Below are 8,349 nucleotides of genomic sequence, written 5' to 3'. Positions count from 1 at the left end.
TTTATATATATATATATATATATATATATATATATATACACACACACACACATACATATATATACATAGAGAGATAAATAGATAGAAAGATATATCTGACATACATATATATATATATATATATATATATATATATATCAGCAACTTTCATGACATATTATTGAACTTTACTAAAGCTATGTCTGATTACCTATCAAAATAAGGCTACAGTAAATATTTTAATGCTTTAAGCATTTCTCTGTATTTTGTATTTGGTTTGACCTTAAAGTAGGTGTTAAATCAGTAGGTCACAGCTTATCAACATGCTTGAAGTTCTTTATTCATAAGAATTTACATTTAAACCCATTAAATTATTGTCAGTTATTTAGGAAATTTTTTGGGACTTAATAATAATATATGGACTCAAAATATTAACTAAAATAATTCTAAGAGTTTTCGAATATTACCAGAAGATTTTATATTTTGAATTTAAACATCTGCAATCTTTTATATAAGACGTATTTTCCCAGTATTGCCAAAGATATACAATAGGTGATGCAGATGATTTAAAGATTCTTGTTATAAGATTCACTCAGAAAAATGCTTTGCAATTCTGCTACCAGACGGCACAGCTCCATCAGCAACCATATTTCTCATTTTGCTCTAATACTAGGATGCTTGGGACTATTTTTGTACTTAATGACTGCAATGTTCCTCACTCTGTTTTGTTACAGTATGTACTTGTTTTTCCCTTCTTACCTGGAAGGATAGAGGTGAAAGAGGTGAAGTCTACAGACCATGAACTGAATATATATATACATATACATGCAGAAGAATAAATATATATATACACACATATATACACACATATAATATATATGTATATATTATAGTATATACATGTTTCTATTCTATATTATATTTTTCTGTATAATCTACTTGGCAGCTATATAGTATTGATACTCATATTCCCTTTTCACCAATAAAACAGAGGCACAGAGTCTGAGTAATTTGCCTTTTATTATAAAGTGATTCTTGGCCCTATTATGTTCACATTTTTATTGTTAAATTGCCATAGGCCTTTTTGGAAGTAAAGATGATACATAAATAAATAATGTAAACCAGCATTTTCCACATCAAAACATTTTATTTAATGCTGAGCACTAAAAACTAACAAAGTGTGAGAGCCAGAGGAAATCAGTCATCTCTTCAGCCATCCTTTGACAAGCAAAGACCCAGAGAGGTGCCCTAAGGACTCGAGGCAGTAGCTGCCCTTAGCTGCATATCTGTCTTCTCTTCAAACTAGAGTGGAATCATCTTTTGTGGCTTATTTTCACTTCCTGTACAAGGATCTCATCACCTTTTAGCCTCAGGATGTAAGAACTACTCCCAAGGAAAGGATGAAAGTGAGATTTAAACACACTGATAAAATCAGTTTGTATGAGAGCATAATGCAACCTTATGAATAACAAACAACCAATTTTTATATGCAAAAGTCATTCTTACTACTCTGCAATATGGTTTACCTTAAATTACCCACTGTTATTGTAATAAGATTTCTATTCTTCAGGATTATTAGCCTTTCTATTCATTTTTGTCCTTGAGGAAAAAAAACCGAATTTAAATTGATACCTGTTACCATTTAACCTACTTCTACAATTTATCCTAAGGAAATCAACAGGAAATGTAAAAAGTTAAGGATATACAAAAAGGTTAATAACATTATTCATTTTATTTTTTTAATTGTAGCTTTTAAAAGGAAATAGTAATCTTGTGAAATGTCTAATAATAAGAAATTATTTAAATGATACATTATGCAAAGGAGTTCTGAAAAGTAAATAAAGTTGTGATACAAACATAACTGCCAGGGATAAAGGATAATTCCAATTATCTGAACCAGTAGTTATTGTTATAGGATTTTACCCCTATTAAAATACCTAAAAGGAAATTCTAAGATATACTTTGGATTGGCTCTATAAACAAGATCATGAATTTCTTCTTTTCCTTTTTCTATATTTCTCTATTATTTTCTTGTAATTTATATAAAAAGCATTATTTTATAATCACTAAAAGAACATCAAACCTACTTTCACCTAAAATAAATTTATTTTATAAAAATAAATGGTAGAAATTATTACCCAAAATTAATTTACCATAATATGAAATCACAATGAATTTGACTTAAAAACTTCTAATAGTAATCACCGACTTTTACAAACATTCACAATGCACTAAAAAAAGTCAATGACACCATGAATAGATTAATGTCTTTGTAATGCTATCTGTGATCCAGTAAGGCACATTCCATACTTCTCAAATGTTGTCTTGTTTTCCTTGCCTTTGTAACCTGTGACAGGAAGAATAATGTCACCATCCCGAGATGTTCATATCCTAATCCATGGTAACTACAAATCTATTATTTTACATGGCAGAGGAGAATTTAGGTTGCATACAGAATTAAGGTTGCAAATAGACTGAACTCAATAAAAAGAGATGATTCTACACCAGTTGGTCCTTTTAATGTAGAAGAAGGCGACAGATGGTCATGGTCAGAGAGGTGCTGCCTGAGAAAGACTAGACCAGCCATTGCTGGCTGGAAATACGTGGGAGTCATAAGCCCAGGAACACAGGCAGCCTCTACCAGCCAGAAAAGCCAGGGCAAGCAAACAGAGTTTCCTCTGGACACTCTAGGAGGAAGGCATCCTTGTCCCAATCTTGATTTTAGCTTACTGAGGCCCATTTTAGCTGCATAAACCCCAACACTGTAAAATAATAAATTTGCATTGTTTTAAGCCACCAAATTTGTGCTAACTTGTAGCATAAAATTACCATAGGCCCTAATATTTTCAGGAGATGATTTTAAGTTTCAATGAAAAGTTTTTGCTCCTCTTTTAATGATAATTAATATGAATACATTATTGTCACAAAAATAAAATATGTCCTTGAACTATTCTTTCCCCTATCATATATTATTTTACCAGGAAAGCCCCCTCCTCCCCCCGACACACACACACACACTTTTACCTTTGTTTCATTCATCTATCATTCATTCATCTCTTGGAAAAAAGCTATGTTTTCTTAAAAGGTTCCATTAATTATCAATATTCTCAGCCATTACAAAACACATTCAATAATGACATTTCTATAACCTTCCATCACTCACTGTGTCATCTCTCTAATTCTTGCGGTACTAAGCCTGACCAAAGAATGAGTTCCTGACACCAGGGCAAAAGCAGGGGAATTAAAGAAATTAATATGCATCTCCTGCTGCGACCACCAGGGGGGAACACTATCCACAGAGTAGCCCTTGGTCTGAACCTTGGAACCAGGAAGGATGAGGAGCTTTGTATCTGACATAATAATCACTCACAGAAGTCCACTGAGTTTCCATGTGCCAACCCAAGTCCCAGCTCCAGCTTACTACAGAATTCTTGAGCACGGTAAGCTAAGTAATCACAAAGCCACAGATTCAGAGCCCAGAACCACATACATCTTCCTTAGGCTGATCTCCTAGGGTTCTCCTTTTAGACTTTGTATATCCAAAATATCAGATTACTCTCCCTTCCCTAAACAATGGAGCTTTTTCATCACACTTTTAATAGGAATTCTAAATGCTTCCACAGTTCCCCATCATCCAGAATGCCCAGGAACTTTCTAGTTTCTTCCCCTACAGAAAAGAAAGACAAATGGACAAATAAAAGCAAAGGGTAGATCTCCAGAGTACATCTCCCTTTATGTGATTATTAGAATATTTATGCTCCTCTAAGCAATAATACCCCAACTTATCCAACTTATGTGATTATCTCAAAGTAATTGTGATTTGCTCCCTTTTGCTTTTACTAGAAAAATTTGTTTCATCATTCTGCTAACTGTATAACAAGGCCAAAAGTGCGTTGCAAATGAGGCGACGGTTCATGTCTTTACTCGCCCCCTTCACAGAAGAGAGTGTCTCATATGGAAACTGTAAATGTGTCCTTTTCTCTTTTTCCTACACTGTCCTTGAAAATCCCCATGATAAATAAATTTTCTTCAAAGCTGTCAAGCTTAATTTTTGAATTGTTAAAAGCATTCTACAAGCACAGAATACTGTATACGTGTCAGAGATTTATTTATTTCATAAGAGAAGAAACCAGCAGGATGGTAAAGCTGATTCAAACAGCATTTGAGAAACAGAGATTTATACAGAGAAGATCTGCTGAAATCGGTTTGCTAAGCCAGGGAAGAGGCAGGGTAATGTTCTAACCAGGCAATAAAACTGTAATGATTGGGGCTATCTATTCATTTGCATCTGTGCAAAAATGCTTCTCTAGGAGACAAAAGTCATCAAGTTAACAAACATGTTAACTTTCACAAAATCTGGGCCATAATCAACCTTAATAAAAACAAAGTTACATTCTTACAGAAAATTAGGTAATCTGTGGGTGGATTTCTTAAGCAGTGCTCAGGTATGACATTGAGAACCCATGCCACCCTCTTTTGCTTTATTTCCAAGTTTTGGTTGATTTTTCTTATGACAATTAGGTGACAATTCTCCTTATACCCATGTCATTCTCACCTCAGGATGTTTTCTGTCCAAATGGATGTTTTGAATTTTTACATCTTTGGTCTGCCTTTCTATTAGGAGTGAACTTACTCTCCTGATAATTTTTTTAGCATCATTCATGTTTCAGGCCATATCTAGGTATATTTGTATAACAATTTATATTTCACAAAGTACCTTCATTTCAATGTAAAGAGACACAGGATAACTGAATAAGAATTGAACAAATTCAAATACCTGTTACTGAGCAACTAGATTTTATCTGACTATAAATGGTAGGTTTTTACTTATTTAATCTTCACCATAACCTAAGAAGTTAGATTTTACCAGACATGCTGGCACACACCTGTAATCCCAGCAGCTCAAGACTGAGGCAGAAGGATCAAAGTATAAGACCAGTCTCAGCAACTTAGCAAGGCCCTAAGCAATTTAGCAAGACCCTGTCTCAAAATTAAAAAAAAAAAAATTAAAAGGATAGGAGTGTTGCTCAGTGGTTAAGGACCCATGGATTCAATCCCTGATAGGGGGAAGAGAAGGAGGAGAAGGAGCAAGAGGAGGAAGAAGAAGAGAATAAAGAAGGAAAAAGGAGCAGGGGGCAAAGGAGGAGGAATAGAAAGGGGAAGGAGAAGAAGCAGCAGCTAGATTTTGTTATAAATCAGGGAATGGGGGCTGAAAGAAGGTGATTTTCTTGCATCCAGTAACAAGATGGAAAACTGGAGAACATCATGCTAAGTGAAATTAGCCAGACTCACTCAAAAGTCAAATGTTTTCTTTTATATGAGAAAGTTAGAGCAAATAAGAAAAACAAAGGGAGTGGATATTGGGTAGAGGCAGGGGTTTGCGGGATAGGGAGGAGGGTTGGGAAAAGGGAGGAACTGTGGGAAGAAATTGACCTAATTATGTCATATTTATAAATGATACATAGCACAGTGCATCCCACCTATAGGTATATCTACCAAGCACCAATTTATAAATAAATAAATAAATAAATAAATAAATAAATGGAAGACCTCTAGGGTGGAGGAAGACGAACAGGGTGGGGGAGGAAAGGCAGGGAAATTTAAGTTCTGGGGATTGAAATGGAGCAACTTATACTTCCTTAATATGTGATTATGTCAAAATGAACTCCACCACTATGCATAACTATAAAGCACAAATAAAATCACTTTTTTTTTTTAAAAAAAGAAGCTGGGTTAAAAGCAGGTATATTTTCTACTAGGCCTCACCACATTAAGCTCTATTTTTTTTTTAAGCATGTGAATTGAGTTTTCTATAAAAGGTTCAGGTTTATATTATTTGTAATTTAAATGCCAATGTACATATAATAAAAGACTGAAAAAGAATTCAAAATTATTTGCTAAATAAAATTACAACCAGTAGCTCTAGAAAATTATCATTAGAGTCCCCCTTGAATAATTGCTAAAATACTGCTCTTTCCGGATACTCACATTAAATCTGTACTGCTCTGTGAGATTTATTGCCCAATAAACCATCCTTTTCATCATTTAGATTTTAATTATTGTCACTTCTGAGTTAATTGACCTCTCCAGGTATCTCTCCTGAGGTATTTGTCTCACGGTCTCTAGAAATAGTCTTTCCTTAAAAAAATATGGAGACACAAGTGCTTTTGCAAAAAAAATAGGTAACTGCTGAATAAGAAACTAGATTTATCCAAACTCTGAGAATGACTGAACAGTTTGTACACAGCGAGTGGCAATGTATTAGAATGCAGAAGGTAACAATTAAAAGGAATGTGGATCCAGCATTAGGAAGTGGGGGCTCAAGTGTAACTTTGAGCAAGGAACTTACTTCATCTCTATAAACCTTACTTGTATGTCAGCTGAGATTGTTGTGAGTAATAAGCAAGATAATACATAGAAACATGGTTGTACATTTTACAAATGCTGGTTTCTTACTCTGGAATGCAAACCTCGCTACAGTGGAATTCTCTTAGGTTTATAAGCTTTCCACGTTCTCTCTAGTGAAGGAGAATGACATGCTCTTCCCTTAGTTGGGTACTCTTTCCCACCATCCTTTTTCTCTGACTCCTAGCTGTGAGACTCCTGCTTAGAAAGCAGACTCCTCTGGAAATTTCTCCTCCATTCTCAATTTTGAGTTGGATGCTAATACATTCTCTCCTTCTTCCGTCAGGTTAATTATCAGTCTATAATCTACTTGCTCATCTCCACCATTAAAATTAAGCTCTCTGAGAAAAAGGACTTTTTTCTATCTTACATCCCTACCACTTGGGGGAGTTCATATTATATGGCAGACATTGAATAAATATTTGTGGAATAAATTTTAAACTGCTCAATACATTACATCTTGACAAAGTATATTGAGAACTTAATACTTCATAAGTAGAATATATGAAATTTAAATAATAGAGCCACCACTTGAAGTAACTGAGATATTAAGACTTATGTACAGAAAATAGGTATGGAATAATGAAAGTATATGTACGAGTAAGTAGAGAAAGCAATAAATAGACAAGTAGGATGTACATGGATAAAGAGAGGAAGGAAGTGCTTTGTAGGAAGGGGAAAGTTTGAGGTAATGTCCATCAATACCTAAAAATCAGTACCTAAATATCAGTATTCAAGACCAGAACTCAAGACAACACTCCTGTCATCACAGGAGACTACCCTGGCAACCTGACAAATTCAGGCTTGAGAATAGGAAAGAAGTTTCCTGGAGGAGATGAAGGAGATGATCACTGCATGGAACTATTTCCACTGAGCCCTTGTTGCTGAGGGTAAAGGGATTCATGCCCACCACACAGTCTGCTTGTTGGGCTGTGATTTTTACAGAGGTGCATCCTCTGTTATATTCCTCATCTAATGGCTTTTGAGTTCCCAACAACTTTTCCAGGAAGACCTGTGATCCACCGGAACCCGACATTCACCCTAATGCCACTAAAATAAGTTATTCTCACTCTGGAAGGTGCTGGAAGTGAATTTATAGTGTATTTCATTGAGATCTGTCCTTCATTATTTCTGGCAATAGATCTGACAATATCAATGTATCATATAAAATTTGAAAGGAAAAAAGAAAACTGACTAAAGTCATCCCTTCCTCCAAGGCTTTTGATAAGTCACTTTAGTAGATTCTTTTGTGTTTTGTATTGATCTATATTCATACACCCATACATCACACCGTATACATGCATTTGTGTTTATGAATATAATAACACATTACATTATGCATACTCTGCATATACATACATAAAAATAACTTCTGTCCATTTGTTTTGATTATTTCTTACATGAGTGGTCATTCCACTACAACAAGATGCCCCAGGATACTGTGTTTCATAATGTAACAATGCAGATATGCATCTCATATTGATATCATCCTTAGAGAATAAATTATGCTGACAGTATAAAGAAACATAAAATACAATATTAAAATACCTCTGTCAAAGTGAGCTGAAGTTAAAAAATTAGAAAATTTATTTCCTAATCACAAACTTGTACTTTCGCAACATCAAACATCCCAAATGCAGATTATCGGTGTGGGCCCAACAGTTTTATAATAGATATTTATTCCTTTTCTTAATTCTTTCCCTTCCATCTATTTAACATTTGGAACTGTATAAAGAGGGATAAATTTAATGGGTTATTATCTAAAATATTTTTGTCCCTGATTGGACTACTTTAGTGGTTTGGGGCTATTCTCCAGGATTTATATATATTTATTATATGTATATATAATAAATATATATAAATCCTTGAGTATATAAATATATAAGTATATATAATAAATATATAATATATAAGTATATATATATATATATATATATATATATATATATATATATATATATATAT

The sequence above is a fragment of the Marmota marmota genome, unplaced genomic scaffold (assembly GCF_001458135.2).
Source record: "Marmota marmota marmota unplaced genomic scaffold, marMar, whole genome shotgun sequence".
Lineage (NCBI taxonomy): Eukaryota > Metazoa > Chordata > Mammalia > Rodentia > Sciuridae > Marmota > Marmota marmota.
Note: the sequence above shows the minus strand (reverse complement) of the source record.